The sequence below is a fragment of the Ochotona princeps genome, chromosome 3 (assembly GCF_030435755.1).
Source record: "Ochotona princeps isolate mOchPri1 chromosome 3, mOchPri1.hap1, whole genome shotgun sequence".
NCBI lineage: Eukaryota > Metazoa > Chordata > Mammalia > Lagomorpha > Ochotonidae > Ochotona > Ochotona princeps.
In genome coordinates, this window is record NC_080834.1 from 100,286,597 (window position 1) to 100,305,599 (window position 19,003).

At 46.9% G+C, this 19,003-nt stretch overlaps 1 protein-coding gene across 2 annotated transcripts in view; it reads left to right on the forward strand.

The window, feature by feature from the left end:
- Positions 1 to 878: 878 nt before the first annotated feature.
- The window catches only part of YEATS2 (YEATS domain containing 2), a 122,883-nt gene continuing 104,758 nt past the window's right edge, over positions 879 to 19,003 (forward strand). The window contains exons 1-2 of one of the 2 annotated variants that reach the window (XM_058662152.1): positions 879 to 1,084; positions 10,752 to 10,915. The gene's annotated coding sequence lies outside the window, so the exon portion shown is untranslated. The remainder of the gene's footprint in view (positions 1,085 to 10,751; positions 10,916 to 19,003) is intronic. The other variant, XM_058662151.1, reaches the window with a different exon arrangement.

The following is a 19,003-nucleotide window of genomic DNA, read 5'->3' on the forward strand; positions in this document are numbered from 1 at the left end:
CTACTCTGATTCTGAGCCATGGCTTTTGGCTCCAGGAAGTCTTTTGTGACCTTTCAGGTTAGAAGTTTCCCTGTCAAGTGATAATCAGACTGAACAGGTCACAAGGGCGGGAGCCCTGCTTGGCTCTGCTCTGTGTCCTCAGTCCCCAGCACAGCGCCTGAAACGCACACTAGGAACACAACAAAGATCCGCTGAACAAATATTGCTCATCTGTTTTCCACCCTCATAGGTCGCAGGGTCAGAAGGCCAGAGGTGATGTAATCTACATTCCTCTATTACCTGGCCATGCAGGGCTTGAGACGCGTTTCTGTCTCTCCTTTTCTTACGCCCGACCACCAGGTTTTTAAGGGAATACCTTTGCAATGCCCTAGGCTAGATAGATTGGGGACATGGAATAACTGTGTCCAAAAACTTTTTTTTAAAAAAGATTTATTTATTTCTATTGGAAAGTCGTATATACAGAGAGGAGGAGAGACAGAGAGGAAGATCTTTCATCCAATGATTCACTCCCCAAGTATCTGCAACGGCTGGAGCTGAGCTGACCCGAAACCAAGAGTCTGGAGCTCTTCCAGGTCTCCCACGTGCGTGCAGGGTCCCAAGACTTTAGGTCGTCCTCAACTGCTTTCCCAGGCCACACGCAGGGAGCTGGATGGGAAGCCAGGCTGCCGAGATTAGAACCAATGACCATACGAGATCCCGGGACTTTAGAGGCCAGGCTATCGCAGAGGGCCTCGCCCCCGCCGCGCTCCGACGAGCTCCGCCCCCGGCCGCGGGCCCCGCCTTCGCCCCGCCCACAAGCCCCGCCCCCGCCGCGTTCCGACGAGCTCCGCCCCGGGGCCGCGCGCACACGTCCGCGCGCATTGCCACCCTGGCTCCCTCGCGCACGCGCGCGCGCTCCCCTGGACCGCCCTCACTGCTGACGTCCGGGGCTGAGCGGGCCGAGGCAGCGCCGCCGCCGCCGAGTCGTGTGCTTCCGCGGGCTGCGAGGGTCTCCGGACCTCGTGGCTGGCCCGCTGCGCGGGGGTTTCGGCCGCTCCCTGCTCTCCCCGTACCTTGCGCGCTGTCGCTGGGGACCCCGAGAAGGGTAAGTGTTGGCGGGAGCCGGCCAGAGCCGGCCGGGCGCGCGCCCCGCGCTTGGGGCATTGTCTGGGCGGGGGCGGCGCGGGCACGTGCGCGCCCTTCCCCCACGCCGCGGACCGCGGCTGCGGAGGCCGGGCCCGGCGGAGCCCGCGGCGGCCGAGCGAGGGAGGCAACGGGCGGCCGCGGGAGGAGCGGAGCTCCGGGAGGCGGGAACCGGGGCCGCGGACCGAGGGCGTTTTTGGCCGAGGAGACGCCGGGGCCCGGGTTTTCGCGGGGTGTTGTGCCTGGCAGTCTGCCGGTGGTATTGAAGAAGGACGGAATGTTTGGCTCCGGCCCCAGCAAGTGGTGCATTCACACCCCAAGAATGTTGGAATGTCCCCCCCGAGCCGCCGCCGCCATCCCTGTGCGGGCTGGGTGGGATTGAGCGCTCCTGGGGGCTGTGGTCCGGAGGGGCAGATGCGGGTCCTGGGGAAGCTTCACAGATTGGCCTGTCGCAGAGGCCGGCCTGGTGGGTTGTGGGTGGCTTCAGAGGCCGTGAAACTCAAATGTACCCCCCTCCCCTCCCCTTATATGATTGTAATTGTGTTTTAAAATGGCAGGTAGAGGCGGGAAAATACCACCTTTAATTCCCCCAGCCCTGACAAACCGTTATTAGTGTTAGGATACATTGTTTGCTAGTGTTTCATCTGAACAGGTGTCTTAGCCGTTAGAGTGGACCCGCTAGTTTCCGTTCCCTTTTCTCAGTAACCTGTAGAAATGCGATGTAATGTTTTATATGGTAAGCAGTATCATTCTCCCCCCCTTTAAAAAAATAGGTAGCAAGAATGGATCATAAATACAATACAGAGTGAGGAAGAACTACTTTGGTTTTCTTGACCAGGGATGCTAACACTGGTTGTATAAATTTTGGTTGCGGGTATCCTTCCTCCAAGATAGGGACAGTGGTACTCTCGGTGTTCATAGGAAGGCTTTGACGGGTGCAGGTAAAGGAGGAACTTGAATGGGTTGCTGAGTGGAGGAAAAAGGAGTAGAAGCCGGGAGTTCCCTTTAGGATGCTCTCTGCTGGAGCTGGGGCTGGGCCCAGGGCCCCTGGCAGTGGATGGGCAAGAGTGAAAAAGGCTAAAAACAATGGAGATAAGTTGGTGAGGAAACAGGAGGAGTCTTTGTTTGATCTTTGTTTTGGACAACTTAGTGTGCCAAATTAAGAGAAAGAAAAAGAATTTTGTAAAAGACTTTTTTATTTATTTGAAAAGCAGCGAAACAGGGAAAAATCTTTTATCGCTTCCCAATGGTCACAGTGGTCTGGGCTGAACGAGGCTGAAGCCAGGAACTCCGTCCCGGTTTCCCGTGTGGGGGCTAGGGGATCAAGCCTTTTGGTGTTTTTCCAGCTGTGATAGTGAGGAGCTGGGTCAGAAGAGAGCAGCCGATATAAAGCATGGGAACTCTGTCAACAGCGGCTTTTTGTGGCAGCCCTACTGGCTGCAGAGAGAAATTTGAGGCGGGAAACATCATGAATCCTACTTTGGATGTGATTAAGTTAAGGTGCAAGGATGGGCGTTTGGCCCAGCTGCCAGTTAGGTACTTGGGTTCCACCTGAGAATTTTCTTGGCTTAGATGCCCATCTCCAGCTTCTGACACCAGTTTTCTGCTGGTATGGACTGGGAGGCAGCAATGATGGCTCATGTAATGGGGCCCTGTCTCCTGTTTGAGAGACCTGGATTGAGTTTCTGCCTTCCTAGTTTTCGGCTTCTTGTTTGGCCTAGGCTGCACCATTAATAGGCATTGGTGGGTAGGTGAATTAGCAGATGGGGGGGGGGGGTGTGAGGCTTACACGCACTTGCTGCGTCCCTCTCAAATAAATAAAAATAATAATAGGGGCCAGCACATTGGCTCAACTGGCTAACCCTCCACTTTGAAGCACTGGTATCCCGTCTGGACATTGGTTCGTGTCCCAGCTGCTCCACTTTCTATCCAGCTCCCTACTTCTGGCCTGGGAAAACAATGGAGGATGGCCCAAAGCTTTGGAGGACCCGGAAGAAGCTCCTGGCTCTTGTTTTCGGATCAGCTCAGCTCATCTCGGCTCCAACTGTTGCAGCCACTTGGGGACTGACTCAACAGATGGAAGATCTTTGTCTCTGCTCTCTGTAAATCTGCCTTTCTAATAAAAATAAATAAATCTTTAAAAAATAATAAATTTGAGTTGCATACTAGTATGAGGTTAGTATGTTGAGGCAGTTGGATATATGTGTAAAACATGAATTCAAGAGCTAGAGAAAATATTAGAGATAATGAAATATCAATGATATGCAAAGGTATCGAACTATGTAAGGTTGTTTAGAGAAAGAATGTGGAAGGAGATGTGAAAAGGACTTTAGCACCTGAATTCTTTTGAGTCTGTTAGAGGAAGAAGCTTGTGCATAGCACCCAAGAAATGATTAGTGAACTAAGAGAAAAAGAAGGAGCCTGGAGTCACGAAGCTAAGAAAGGGAGGTAGATTTTGGAAAGGGAGAATTGGGCCTCTTATTGGTGATTGTGAAATGTTTATCAGATGAGCCATCACATGGATTTGACAGCGTGAAGATTATTGGTTTTGCTTATTGTTGTGCTATCCACAGTTCTAGAAGTGGGAGGTGGAAGTCAGATTGGAATAGTTGAGCAGGGATGTGAGAAAGTGAAAATAGTCATTTAGAATTAGAAAAAGTACACCCTGCACACCCACCCCTGGCAGGCTTTTAGCGCTGCCATGTTGGAGTGCCAGCTCTTAGTTCAGGCTTCGCTGTGTCTGATCCAGCCTCCTGCTAATGCCCCTGGGAAGACAGTGGAAATTGGCCCAAGTGCTTGGGCTCCTGCAACCTGTGCGGGAGACGTGGATCTTTGGCCTGGTACAGTCGTCTGGGAGTGAACCAGCAGTTGGGAGGTTCCCCATTACCCCCTTTTTTTGTCACTTTGCCTTTCAGGTAAATAAATGTCTTTAAAAAACAAAACACTGCCTTCTTCCAAGTACTTAATTTTCATTTGTCTAAAACTGACTTCCAAAGGAAATTTTTATTCATTTTATGTATTTGAAAGATGAATGAGAGGGAGAGCGCACGCCAGTATGCTGCCATCCACTGGTTCACTCCTGCAGTGCGTGGAACAGGCAGAACTGCATCCTGGTCCCCTAGGTGGCTGAAGAACTTGAGCCACCGCCTGCTGCTTCCCAGTGTGCGTCAGCAGGAAGAATCACAGCTGAGGATGCAGACGGCCTAAGTAGCATCTTATCCTCTATACCAAGCACCTGCTTCCCATCCCCCAAATTGAATTTGATACATAAAAAATGCTTTCTACATTTTTTTGGCTACAAGTACATTTTAAGCATTTTTTTCCCTTGCACATTGGCCATTTGTGAATTTTTGTTCATATTCTCTGTCCTTTTTTACTTGTTTTCTATTTCCAAATGATCATTAGATAGTAAAAATATGTGGCTTGACGTGCAGTGTACAGAACAGTGTGTAGAATTTCTCCAGTATGTGTGACATTTTTAAATGTCTTCATTTTTATTTAGTGTTTGCACTATAGTTTGCACTATAGTTTTTTTTTAATTATAAAAATGTATGGAAAGAGGAGAACTAACATTTAGGTTCTGGATCTGTGAGTGGGGCCACATGTGGCATCCACCACCCTGTCTTGAAAGCATTTCCTTAGGATACATTCTCAGTTGGTCTTCTGTCTTCTTCAGCCATGGCCTTGCATTTGAATCTTCATTGCCACTTGGCTTAGCTTGGCCTTCGTCTGCTTGCTGTTTATCCTGTCCCCCTTCAGTCCTTGCGTTGCCCCGGGCCAAGTGAGAGTTGGTGCTTTTCCCTCAGTAGCGACAATTTGTGAAGAAATGGATTGTCCCTATATCATCTGTGGCAGTAAGAGAAGTTTTCAATGGCTGGAGTTCTGCTGATGCATCAATTGAAATTTAGTTTGGTTCTTGAAGGATTCTGTTAGGGGAGAAGGTAAGGGTGAAATCTGAACCCCGTAGGAAGGTGGCTGTGCGATGCTCAGGCTTGTGAACTCTGACTGCAGACCTGGAGAGGTGGAAGAACTAGTTCTCCTAGGCCAGGGATTGTTCATTCTGCTTATCTGAGGAGTGAGATAGGGGAAGGGCCATTTTGTGTGGTGGTCTGGAAACCTGAAGATTTTGCAGGGCAGGGTGTGGGTGAGGCAGCTGCCACTCTAGTTGTAATAGTTTCATTCACTGAGTTGTGGCTACATCAGTGATTGTCTTGTACTTTTAAAATTGAGTTTTCAAGTATGTAATTTGGTGGGATTTAGTATGTTTGGAAAGTTGGACATCCAGAATTGTTACGTAACTGTATGTTTCTGTCATTGCTGAAAGAAACCGGTACCTGTTGGCAGTCAGTCACAGTTCTCCACTTCCTTCATGCCCTGTCAACTACTTTGTCGATTTGCCTCTCACAAGATGTTTGCCATAACTAGACATACACAACACATGGCTGCTTATTTCACTTAGCACCCCATTTTCAGGGTTCATCTCTCTCAATAGATGATTAGTACTTTGAATTTCCTTGTTGCTTAGTAATTCTCCTTGGTAGTTATTTTCCACATTTTGCGTAACCATTCATCAGTAGGCATTTAGATTATTCCTGCTCTTTAGCTGTTACCAATATTCACGTGAAAAGTTCTCTGTTGACACATGTTGTCAGTTCTGTTGGTGTATATCTGGGAGTGGAATGGCAGTTCAGTGTTTAACTTTTTGAGAAATGGGTGGGTCTCAGGACGGGGCGTCTCATGCCTGGATCCCACACACCAGCCACCACGTGCACGTGGTGAGCTGTCCCCGGGTGGCCAGTGCGCCATTTGGTGCCAGGGTCCGCCTGCTGGCCGCCTGGCCAGGCAGCTCTAGGGTTTTGGTTCTTTGAATCACTGCTTAGGTAGCTCCAGGTTGAACCCACTGAGCTAGGACGTGAATCAATTGTAAAGATTCCCAATGACAGTAACTCTTCCTTTGAAAAACTTGTAATCACGGAACAATGCTGACCACTGAACAACAGTCCATGCAAAAGCTATGGCTCAGGGCATGTCCGGCAGAATCATATCCTGTTACCTGACATTATGGATCAGGAGAAGGGTCACATTAAGCCGGGCCATTACATTAACTAGCACTCGAGAACCATATCTGGGGGTAGATTCTGTGAGGGATGTGTGGGCCAAACCCTGTGGAAATTCTAGCCCCAATGGTTAGCTTGAGGGTTAGGGTGGTGATGGACTAAGCATGGTGTGACCAAGGAGCCTGCCATCAATCACAGGTAAAGGAACCGACAACATTCTGGACTGGTCAAGGCAGCAGCACCCAAATGTGCATCCTGAATAGGGTGTGGGGTGGGCCTGGAACGTTTACCAGCTCATACAAGGCCAAATAGAAGGCTAGACTACGCTGGGCACTGGCCTAAAACCCAATGGCATGTATGAGAACTGGGTCTGGGAGTGGATCAAGTGGAGGATCTTGGGAAACTCCCCTGACGAGTCATAGCTCCTGCTGGTGAACATGTGGTCCAGACCTGGGGGTTGGACAAGCTGGGCAAAGTAGCTCCAACAGCTGGGTAATGTGTCAATTGGTAATGGAACAGGGTGGACCGGGCAGTACTGAGCAAACCTCAGTCCACAAGCGAAACTAGAAACCAGCATGGAGCACAGGCCATGCCGAGCTAGGCTCTTGCAGCTACTGCTCTGCATGAGCCAGGAACGCTAAGCCACAATGTCTAAGGCAGAGGTCAGGACAGGTGAGGGACTCAGCCAAGCTGAGTCAGAGCAACCACTGGCAGGCGCGTGATCTACGGCTAGAAACAGGCCCAGTTCGGGAGCTAAGGGGACAACCCTAGCTGGGTTGAGGTTCCCACCCAGGGGCATGTGTCCTGGAATAGGGGCTGCGTTCTGATCAGGAAACGGTTGTAGTCTCCCTTGGCACAAGTGTGGACTGGGATTGGATGCACCAGGCCAGGTAAGACTCCCAACACCCTCTGGTGTCCTGGAGGACCAGGGTAGATGTGGGACAGAATAGGCAAGGTCTCAACCCCCTACTGAGCCATGTGTGAACCATATGTGGGTATGGATGAGCCGTGGCTGGGCTGAAACATCCAACAGCAAGAACCAGTTTGGGTTAAAGGCCAGTCAAGAAAAGCCACTGTTCCTGCTAGGACAGGAGGTGAACTGAGTAGGTCTGACTCATGGACCCCCTGGTATGTGCAAAATCTGGCATTGGGAGAGGTTCTGATGGAGCAGCCTGGGCAACTCCTCTGGCAGGACGCAGACCTGGCAGGTAAGCACAAGAAACATGATAGGAAACAGCCCAGAACAGGCCATGGAAAGTTATCCACTGGCATACATTTGGGAAGGGTCGGGGGCAGACCAGGCTGAATCAGTTCTTGTCATCCACTGGCAAATCCGAGCACCAGAACAGAGTGTGGGTTGAGCCAGGTTTGGTTGCATCAAAAACCAGTGCACGATACGGAATGCCAGGGTGAGGTTGCCCGTACTGGATGTGGTTGCAGAGCCCAAACAGCACACGTGAAAACCAGCAAGGGAGGGGGCGGAGCCAGCAGGGGAAATATGGGGGCGGTTCCCTGGAGAGCATAAGCTGGGATGGGGGCAGACCAGACTGGGTAGGGCTCCAACACCTGTGTGCCTCATGTGGACCAGATCAGGGAAAAGCCAGGCTGGTCTGATTATCCCTACTAGTGCAAACAAAATTAGAGTGGGTGAGGGTTGTCTGGGCTTAGCCGCAGCATCAACTGGCAGAAGCTGTCACTGGGACCCAATTCTCTCAAGTCAAACCACAGAACCAACTGAAGAGTGCATAATCCGGGAGTGAGAGAGACCTGGGAGGGAAATAGTAGGCTCCTCCCTCTTGGGTTACCACTTCCACAGGAGGGCACGAAAACTAGGACAGGGGCTGGGGTGGCTAGAGAGACACCCAACAGCATCTGTGTGGGCTGGATAGTGGAGCTGGTTAGATGGAACAAAGCTTTATTACCCATTGACATGTATGAGAGCCGAATGGGGTGTGGGACCAACTGGACGACTGCTACACATAATGGCAAACCAGGGTAGGGGGCAGGCCTGGTGGGGGTTATTGTGGGTCGCTCCAGCTAGGCTGCAGCTCCCACTGTTTATGCGAGGGCCGAGTACGTGCTGGGCAGAACCAGACTGGACTGCAACACCCATTGGTTCCAGTGAAAGTTGGGGCTGAAAACAGAACCAACCCAGCAATTGCAACCACCAGCTGATCAGGGCAATGGACTGTGCCGGGCCCTGTACTTGCAAGTATACACAAGAATCTGGTCTGAGAACGCCTCAGACAAAGTTTCTTTGAAGATCTCCCCAATCGAAATGCTCAACTCAGAACCCTAACCAAGAAAAGACAGAAGACAGAACAGGTCAATCAACCATCTCAGCTATATGTTGGCAGCGAAGTACTGGGCAAATGGAGACTCTATGATGGACTGTGTCAATCAATGGATTCTTCAAAGACCTCATCGTGCTTGGAGTGGCAAGGTTGGCAGCGATTCATAACTGGTGAACTATCAAAACCACTTGAGCAAGAACCTCGGAGCATGCCCTACATCTGGGACTTGGGGAGGGTGGGAAATTGGTGGGCCTTCTCCCTTAATACCTCCCCTTTAAACATGAAGGAAACACTATGGAAATAATAGTCTTACCCACTTTCCTATAGCCCTTGAACCTTTTTTAACCTAATTAACTATGTAAAGATTGTCAAAAATATAATTTAAAAAAATAACTAAAAAAAAGAATACAAAAAAATTAACTTTTTGAGAATTCACAGAACTTTCCATAGAAGCAGCACCCTTTTTATTTTTACCAGCAATGTGTGTGGGCTCACATTGTGCATTCTTATTTTCTGGCAGGCTATAGTTAATAGTTGTGCATATGTGTGTATTTTTAAACATCTTTTTTGAGGCACATTTGACATACCCATGAAATGCATACCCAAAATGTGTGGTTTGGTAGATTTTGACTTGTTTGTGCACCTGTGAAACCACCTCAGCAGGATAATGAACATAATTATCATTGTCAGAAGTTTTCGCATTGTACTGAGGTTAGCTAATGTTGCCTGTATCAGTGGCTAGTTCCTCTTCATTGATAAATAGTATTGGATGGGTGGGTCGTAATTTGTTTATCCATTTTCCCCTGCTAATGGACTTTTGGATTATTTCCAGTGCTTTTGTTAAAAATAAAACTGCTGTTAGTATTTGTGCCCAAGTCTTTGCATGAACATATCCCTTTATTTCTCTTGAGTGAAATCCTAGGAATGAAGTGGCCAGGTCACGTGGTAGGGAGCTTTTTTTTTCTTTTTTAAAGATTTATTTATTTTATTACAAAGTCAGATACACAGAGAGGAGACGCAGAGAGGAAGATCTTCCGTCCAATGATTCACTCCCCAAGTGAGCCGCAATGGCCGATGCGCGCCGATCCGAAGCCAGGAACCAGGAACCTCCTCCGGGTCTCCCACACGGGTGCAGGGTCCCAAAGCTTTGGGCCGTCCTCGACTGCTTTCCCAGGCCACAAGCCAGAAGCTGGATGGGAAGTGGAGCTGCTGGGACCAGAACCGGCGCCCATATGGGATCCCGGGGTGTTCAAGGCGAGGACTTTAGCCGCTAGGCCATGCCGCCGGGCCCGGTAGGGAGCTTTTTAAAACAGTGCCATGCTGTTTTCCATACTGTGCAATTTTATGTTCACACCAGCAGCTTCTAAAGTTCAGTGGTTTCTTACTCTTTATTTGTGACTTTTTTTTAACTTACAGAGAAGTAGTAAAAGAGATACAGACACTTGTAAACCATTTCCTAACTTGATCCTTTTGTCATTTTCCTACTCATGAAGCATGCATATAGTTAGAAAATCCAGGAATATCATGAAAAGCAAACTCCGCTCCCGATAGCAATGTTACTAATCAGTTTGGGTCTTTCCTTCCAGACATACATTAGTATTTCTTTCATCTCTCTTCCCTGTCCCCTCGTTTACACAGAAGGAATAGAAATATCCACAGTGTTCTGCAGCAAGTTGTTTTCCACTTTGCAGTTTACTTTAGAGATGTTTTCATGTGAACACATTTCTGTTAGTCTTTGGGTAGTGTAGTTAGTTTTGCTATAAGAAAAAAATTTGTTCAAATGTGGTTCATAATTGTGTGGGAACTGAGTGTAATGTGATTTTCGCATTTGGTTAGATGTGTTTCATCTAAGGAACACTGGGTGGTTACAGAAAGCTGTTCCCTGCTGAAGCAACCACACAGGCACACCATCTCAAACATGTCCCAGCGGTTTCAGATGTGTTAAGAAATTCACGCCTTTGCTTCTGGAGTCAAGACTGTCAGGAGTTGATTGCAGATAACTCTCCTTCAGCCACCTCACAGTAATTCACAAGCTGTAATCTTCAGTAATAGCTCTTACATGTCACCTTGAGGTATTTTCAAGGCAACATTTATGCATGGGGTACTTCCAAAATTTTATACAAAAAGCATATTTTAAAAATTCAATTTTCCTGCAAACTTTCTGTGAAAATTCGTGTTGAAGTCCACGCATGTAAGTGGTCTTCACAGCATCATGGAGGGGCTGGGGTTGTAGCTTCCAGTGTGAGCACAGGTTTAAGTTCTGGCTGTTGTACCTCAGTCCAGCTTGCAGCTCCAGCAAGAAAAGCAATGGAAGATAGCCCAGGCTCTCGGCCCGAGGCCACCCGTGTGCAAGATCTTAATGGTGTTCCAGGCTCTGTCTTCAGCCTTCCTTTGCGACTATTGAGCAGTCAAAAGAAAATCTCCAGCTTTGTTTTTTGTCTTGTAAGTCTGCCTTTCAGATCAAGTTAAGAATTCATGGAAGGTGTTTGGCATAGCAGTAAAGGTACATCCCGTATCAGTATTTGGGCTCTGTTTGGCTGATTCTCGCTTCGTGCTGGTGTGCGTCCTGGGAGGCAGCTCATGATTCAGGTCGCACAGTCTCTGTCACCCAGGGGTGACCTTGATGGGGTTTCTGGCTCTTGGCTGAGGTTTGTCCTGGCCCTGGCTGTTGTAGGTCCTCAGGTAGTGAACGAGAGGATGAGAGGGGGATTGGTCTCTGTGTGTCTTTGCTTCTCAGATAAAGAAATAAATATAAATATATTTTTTTAAGAAAAGGTTATGGAAAATGTGTGTTATATGAAAATTAACCAGCATGATGAAAAAGCTGTTTTGTGCAGCAAAATAAACTCCCCTATCTTTTAATTCTATTTTTCATTTACTTTTGGAAGTAATCTCAGTGTTTCTTAACTATGTAACGTGTATAAAACTTTGGATTTCTGTTATATTTTGCTTTTTTGTTTGTTTTAAAGATTTATCTGTTTGAAGAGCAAAATTACTCAGAGAAAGGGGGAGAGACAGAGAGATCTTGCATTATCTGGTTCAGTCTCCAAATGGCCACAACAGCCAGAGCTGGGCCCAAGGCCAGGGGCTCAAGGACTTGGACCATCCTCCACTGCTTTTCCAGCCACATAGCAGGGAGCTGGGAACTGGGTTGAAATGGAGCAGCTGGGACACGAACTAGCACCCATATAGGATGCTGGCACTGCCTGCTAAGCCACAGAGCCAGTACCTGATTCTGTTGTTTTTGAAAATGTTACTGATGTTTTTGAATATGGTGTCCCACTCCAGTTTTCCCTACAAAACCTTGTAATTTTTATTAGGCAGTTTTACATAGAGCAGTACATTTTGAACACATTTGTGACATTATTGCAGAAATGATTTGTTCTGCTTATCTTTTAATTCAATTTTCCATGAAATTTTGTAGTTTATATATTCAGAGCATTATATAATCATCACTGTGCTTGATTTTAGAAAAATGTAATCAGTAGGTACATTTTTATCGGTGGGTAGATTTTTCTAAATAAGGCAATGTTAGTCTAATAAAAAAATGACTCGGGGTCTGGTGCGGTAGGTAGCCTAGTGGCTAAAGGCCAAAGTCCTTGCCTTGCATGCTCTGGGACACAAACCATGTGGGCTGTGGTTTGTGTCCTGGCTGCTCTGCTTCCCATCCAACTCCCTGCTAGAGGTCTGGGAAAGCAGTTGAGGACGGCCCAAAGCCTTGGGACCCTGTACCCACTTAGGTGACCTGAAGGAAGCTCCAGGCTCAGGTCATTGCAACCACTTGGGGAGTGGATCAGTGGATGGAAGAACTTTCTTCCTCTCTCCTTTCCAATAAAATAAATGAATCTTTTTTTTAAATTGCTATTTATAATGTCTGATGTTTTGAGGTACTTGTTTTCTTCTAGAATTTAAGCTCCAGGTAAAAAGGTGTTAGACTTGCCACTGTGGGATTTATTGGCAGTTTGAAAGCTCCAGGAAAAAGTCATTATATGGTAACGTGTGTGAGATTTGATTCAATTTATGTTTTCTCAGTGTCTGTGTCCAAGAATTTGAGTCTGGTCTGGTTCCTTTTTTTCCTTTTCAACCTAGAATTGTGGATAAGTTTTGTTTCCTATATACTTCTCCTGGAATGAAAACTCTTTAACGGCTTCACAACTAAAACACCAGAATTGCCTTATGAGGCAGAGCTGTCATTTTAAAGGGTTAATACCAATAATCTCGGGAGGTAATGCCAAGGAAGTCACCAGGAGTCTTATGATGTCGCTATGTCAGTTTAAGGATTTACCATAGATATCTCATAACTCAGCCATACCATATGACTCACTTTGTCAGAAAATATGTTGGAAAGGTAGGGTAGAGAAATGCTGAGACTGACATCCAGTTGTTACATCAATGGATATAGCAGAGGTGTCATGGGTAATTTACAGTAACTGTTCAATTTGAATTTTTGTGCACAGGTTTGCAGGGTGAAAGACACAGTACTGGCCTGAATAGATCCTGGGATGACCTTATTAGCAAGCTGTACGGTTTTATTTAAAATAGGAACATAGATTTTTTTTTTTGAGAAATTATGCTGCTATTTTTATTTTTTTACTTATTGTTAAGCAGGAAATTATGATAGTCTTTTATAAATTTATCATTTAGAATAACACATCAGGCCCAACATGATGGTCTAGTGGCTAAATCCCTCACCTTGCTTGCACTGGGATCGCACATGGACTCTGGTTAGTGTCCCAGCTGCTCCACTTCCCATCCAGCTCCTTGCTTGTGGCCCAGGATGGCCCAGAGAGTTGGGACCAGACATTTGCAATTGAAAACATGAAAAAGAAATAGATAAAAAATAGTGACATCAATAATATTATGGCAGTACAAAGAAGAAATAAACTTTATGCTACAGAAAAATGTTACAACAGGCATGATTGTTGTTTGCGCAAATGCTGTAGGTACTAAATGTAACTTACGGGTTGAATTGTTAGGTTATGGAGAAGTTGGTTTAAAGGGGAACTGAAGGATATAAGAAAATGAAGTAACAACTGCAGTACTAAAAACAGAAAATAAAAGAGCATTTAGAGAGAAGCACTTACATGATAGGAGTGGGTATACTGGACAATATATGACCAGTATTCTGCTGTAACTTGCACTTCATTTTGAAGGGGAATGATCATAGTAAAGATTATGTGTGTGTGTGTGTGTGTGTATATATATATTCCTCAGTCTTTTTACATTTTACATTTTTATGTACAGAGTAGATTTTATCCATTCCGTTTGTGCAGTCAGGAAGATGCTCATGATCCCTTGCTCTCCTGCCCCTCCCAGTACGCCTCCTTCCTTCCCCCTTCCTCCGAAGTATTTACAGAGTCCTGATTGTAAGTCACTCTATATCCAAAGGCTTAATCTGCCAGTACTCATAATATTCAACAAGTAAAAAGTGAAAAGAAAGCAAGACCACATTTCCACTAGGGCATGAATGTAGACTAAAAATGACATTCGTTTCCTGCTGCGACCATTTCATTCCTGCATTTTCTGTGTGTTCTGTATTAGCTGCCACATGGGTGTTTTTGACCTAAAAATGCATATTACTAGGATAATGAAACATTTTTTAAGTTCAGTTCGTCTTGCTTAACCTAACGTTGAAAATGGCCCACATCATTTCCCAGTATTCTAGTCCAATGTAATATAAAATTGATTATTTTTATTTAAAAGACCTATTTTAATTTCTTTATATCAGATAGATTCAAGAAGGAATTAGCATGTTGGTTAATAGCTTTTTTTTTTTTTAAAGATTTATTCATTTTTTTTTTTACAGCCATATATACACAGAGGAGGAGAGACAGAGAGGAAGATCTTCCGTCCGATGATTCACTCCCCAAGTGAGCCGCAGCGGGCCAATGCGCGCCGATCTGAGCCGGGAACCTGGAACCTCTTCCAGGTCTCCCACGCGGGTGCAGGGTCCCAATGCATTGGGCCATCCTCAACTGCTTTCCCAGACCACAAGCAGGGAGCTGGATGGGAAGTGGAGCTGCCGGGATTAGAACCAGCGCCCACATGGGATCCCGGTGCGTTCAAGGCGAGGACTTTAGCCGCTAGGCCACGCCGCCGGGCCCCGGTTAATAGCATTTTTAAAGGTTTTGTGTAAATGGATTCTAATAGGATGCTTTCTTTCAGTATTAGCTCTAATGAAAATAAGGACAAAATTTTCTAGATTTTGCTTTGTCTTCTATATGTTAGTTCACAAGATTGCTTGTATTGTAAAATTGGCTTAATTTGTGAGAGAAAATTATGTGTTATTTATTTTATTTTTCTAAAAGATTTGTTTATTTTTATTGGAAAGGCAGATTTATGGAGAGACAGAGGATCTTCATCCACTGGTTCACTTCCCAGATTGCCTCAGCAGCTGGAGCTGTGTTTTTTGGGTCTCCCATATGGGTGCAGGGTCACTTAGGGTCTTGCGCCATCCTCCACAACTTTGTATAAGAGAGAGCTGGATTGGAGGTGGGAATAGCTGAGATGTGAACCAGGGCCTATATGGAATGACGGTGCTTTCAGAGAGAGGATTAGGCAGCTTTGCTATTGCACTGGCCCTATGTTACTTATTTTTAAATTAAATTTTATTTTTGATGTTTTTTACATAGTTGAAAAGGATGCACGCCTGTGAAGACCACTGGTTAGGGTAGGGAGGGCCGAGGCATGGGGGAAGGCGGGTGGAACAAATGCTTCCAATTTTTTCTTTTTTCCCCCTTTTCTCCTGTATGGGGGAGGGGAGTTGAGGCTGGGTTGCTTATATCTGCCAAAGTACATGAGTTTCTCAGGAATGGAGGATGTCCTCTTGATGTCATCTTAGAAACTCTGTGGAGCAGGTTATTACTTGAGTGGTTTTGATAATTTTGGGACGCTGTTGGTCTCACTACTCCAAGGTTGAGAAAATCCTTTCCAGGTCCGTTGGCTGGCAGAGTCCACCCCAGAGCATCCACTCACCCACACTTGCTGCCAAAGCTTGACCAAGAGAGCTGTCCAACCCATTCTGTTCTCCACCTTCTGACATGGCACTTGCCGTCCTTCACAGGCCTAAATGAGCCAGCCATCTTCTCCCCCTTGTGCACCTGGGCGTGCCATTCACTGCACAGGCATCAGCAGTTGAGGAAGCCCAGTCCCGACACATACATTTCAAGGTCAGACCATAAATCTTGTGATTTTCCTTGTGGCCAGAGTTTTGAGCCCAGTGGTCCAATTTGGGAGTCTCCTAAGAAACCTTGTCTGGGGTGACCCCACATCTGACTGTTGCATGTACCAGCTGGTACAGGGTCTGGTTCAGTCTGTCACCTGCATCAGCCTATGCATACAATGATGATTATAGTGGCCTGGTCAGTTCCATCCCTAGCCCCTTGTCCTATGTAAACTCCAGTCCAACCCAACCTGCCACAGACCTAGACCTTATGCACACCAGTGAGAACTGCAGCCTAGTTTGGATCCCCGAATAACCCCCCACCAGGCCTGCCCTCATCCCTGGTTCTTGCACATGTTGGTATATACAACATTCTCATCCAGTCTGTGCCACATTCCATATGAGCTCTTGTATACACCTATGGGTGTTACAGCTCAACTTAGCCCATACACCACACACCATATCCCAATTCATACATATGCTGATGGGTGGTGTTGCTGCTTTACCCAGATTGGCCTGCCTGCAGCCCTGGCTCTCATGTGTACTAGCAGCAGCTGCAGCCCAGTAGAGGAGTGTCTAGTTTCCCTACTAGGCTCACTCCTGTCCTGGATCTTGCACTTTGTAAGGTGTGCTATGATCCAGTTTGACATGGCTTGTTCCCTGGACCAGCATTTGTCTGCAGATGCTGTGGCAAAGCCTGGCAGATTGGCACTTATTCTGGCTCTTGCATGCACCAGCAGATGCAGTGGCCTTGCCTAATCTGGCCCTCCCTTAAACCCAGGCCACATGCATTGTTATGGTTGTTGCAGCTCTATGCAGCATGGACTGCCCCCAGTGCCAGCAGAGGAGCACTTGAAGCCCACTACCATGTTTATTCTTGCCCTGGGATCTTGTGTGTGCTGGCGGGTACTGTGGCCCAGTCTGGCATGGCTTGTCTCACCTGAGCATTCACTGGTGGGTGCTGCAGCCTGACTTAGTTGGTTTGCCTCTGGTTCCTGCTGTTGCTGGCACCGGGGCGGGCGGTGGGGGGGTTGTTGCTGTAGCTAACCCCAGCTGGGCCAGGCCCCAGTTCCAACCCTAATGTGAACTGATGGTGTGGCATCCCGACCTGGCCCCATCCTGACTCTTGCACTTTCCAGTGGGTGTTGCAGACTGGTCTAGCCTGGACCATCCCCAGACTTGACTCACAAGTATGCTGATGAGTACTTTAGTCCAACCTGACATGGCTTGCCCCCAGCCTTGGTTCTTGAGCTCACCAGCCAGGGCACTGGCTGTCAATTATAGATCTTACACACACCAGTGAGTGTTTGGCTCAGCGTAACTTAGCCTATCTCTAGTTCTGATATTGAGTGGTGGTACTGTGGTCTTGCTAGATCAGCCCACAGCCATTCTGGCTCTCACAGGTGGGTGGTACAGCCCAATCCTGCTTGGCCCACCTCCAGACCCAGTTCTCATGTAGATCAGCTGGTTCCATAACCTGGCCTAGCTCATCCCACACACATTCTGGCCCTCATGAGCACCAATGGGTGCAGGAGCCTAGCCTAATGTAGCACACCCCCAGGCCCAGCCCACATGCATGCTGAGGGATGTTGTAGCCATGTTCAGCTCTGTCTGCTCCCATTCCTTCCGCTCCTGGCTCTCACACTCACCACGGGGAACCGCAGCTCAGCCTGTACGTCCCATTGTCTCCTGGACCAACCTGCTCCCAGCCACAGATCTTTTTTTTTTTAACAATTTATTCATTAATTACATTGTATTATGTGACACAGTTTCATAGGTACTGGGAATCTCCCCACCCCTCCCCACACCCTCCTCCCATGGTGGATTCCTCCACCTTGTTGCATAACCACAGTTCAAGTTCAGTTGAGATTCCCTCTTTGCAAGCATATACCAAACATAGAGTCCAGCATCTTATAGTCCAGTCAAGTTCAACGCCCAGCCACAGATCTTGCGCATGCTGGTAGTTTGCTCTGACACAGCCTGGCATGGCCTACACTGTGTCTTGGCCCTTGCCGCTGAATGCTGCAGCCTGTCCTGCCCAGGTCCATTCCCAGTCCCAACCCTTCGCCAGTAGATACTTCAGTGTAGCTAGTTCTCCTCGGCCCACTCCCAGACCTGGATCTCATGCATGCCAGCAGGTACTAGGCCTCTACCTGGCTTAGTCTGCCTCCCAGTTTTAGCTTTTGTATGTGCTGGTGGATGTGGCAGCTTGGTCCACTCCATTCCCAGTTCTTGGGTGATACTAACAAGCCCGCTAGCTAGATCTCCCACGTGAGCAAGTGCATTGGTCTGAACTAGAAAAGTCCTCCAGTTTCCTTCCTTTACACTACCCTGTTTCAACCCCCTGGTTTACTTGAAAGTGCAGTGGCCTGGTAGGTGTAAGTCCCCCAGAGATCACTCATCGCTTGTAACATACTCTCAATGGTCCTCCCTCCTATGTATCCCCCACATCTCCTTCCCTGAGCAATCCGCTTGCCCCTAAGTATGCAGATCCCTGAGCTTGGTCTTTCGGCGTTGTGGCGTACTGGCCTGGGACCCTGCCTGCCTCCCCAGAATCTAAGTATGCATGTCAGTCTCCAGGCCCGATCTGCTAGCGTGCCAGCCTTGGGCCTTGCTTGTCTGCCTGGTGACCCATACCTGCAAGTCCCCAGTCCCAGTCTGCCATGGTGTGCTGGTGTGCCCTATTTTTCTAAATTGTCCGTAGGAGATGACAGTTGAATGAGTAATCTTCAAATAGATGAAAAAATTTAAATTGACATTGAATGTACATTTTGAATCTTTTAAGACCTAATGATTTTACTTAGTATTAAAGTAAATGTCTATTAAAATGTTCATTGGTGAGCCTTTGTGGAGTCTGGATAAAGTGTTGGAGTAAATGTTGCTGATGTTTTTAAATTTTCAAATTGTAATTAATAAAATGGACCGTACTATTTGGATTACTGCAAACCAGTTGCATTAAAATGTTCCTAGAAGTGTGACCTTAGACATGTGTGATGCTCATGGCCTTGCTCCTGGACATCCACTGTGGGGTTAGGATTTAACCTTTGTTCAACCTATCTCTTTTTCTCTTATTGGCAATTAAACCTTCTAGTTACATGCCATACTCTTTTGTTACCCTGATGGATTGGATTTATGTGTTTTATTTGTTTGGGCATTTTCCCTGGGAATGACTTTTGCCAACATTTCCATAGGTATGTTTCTATGTATCTTGTTCTTCTTGTTGTTTATTTAAAATAGCCTATTATTTCAATTTGCTCTTTTAGACTGGAATTATTAGGAGTTTTATTTTTTTTATATCTTAGGAAGTTTTTCTTTTTAAATTTTTATGTATTTTCTTGGAAAATCAGAGAGAGAGGTCTTCCAACTGT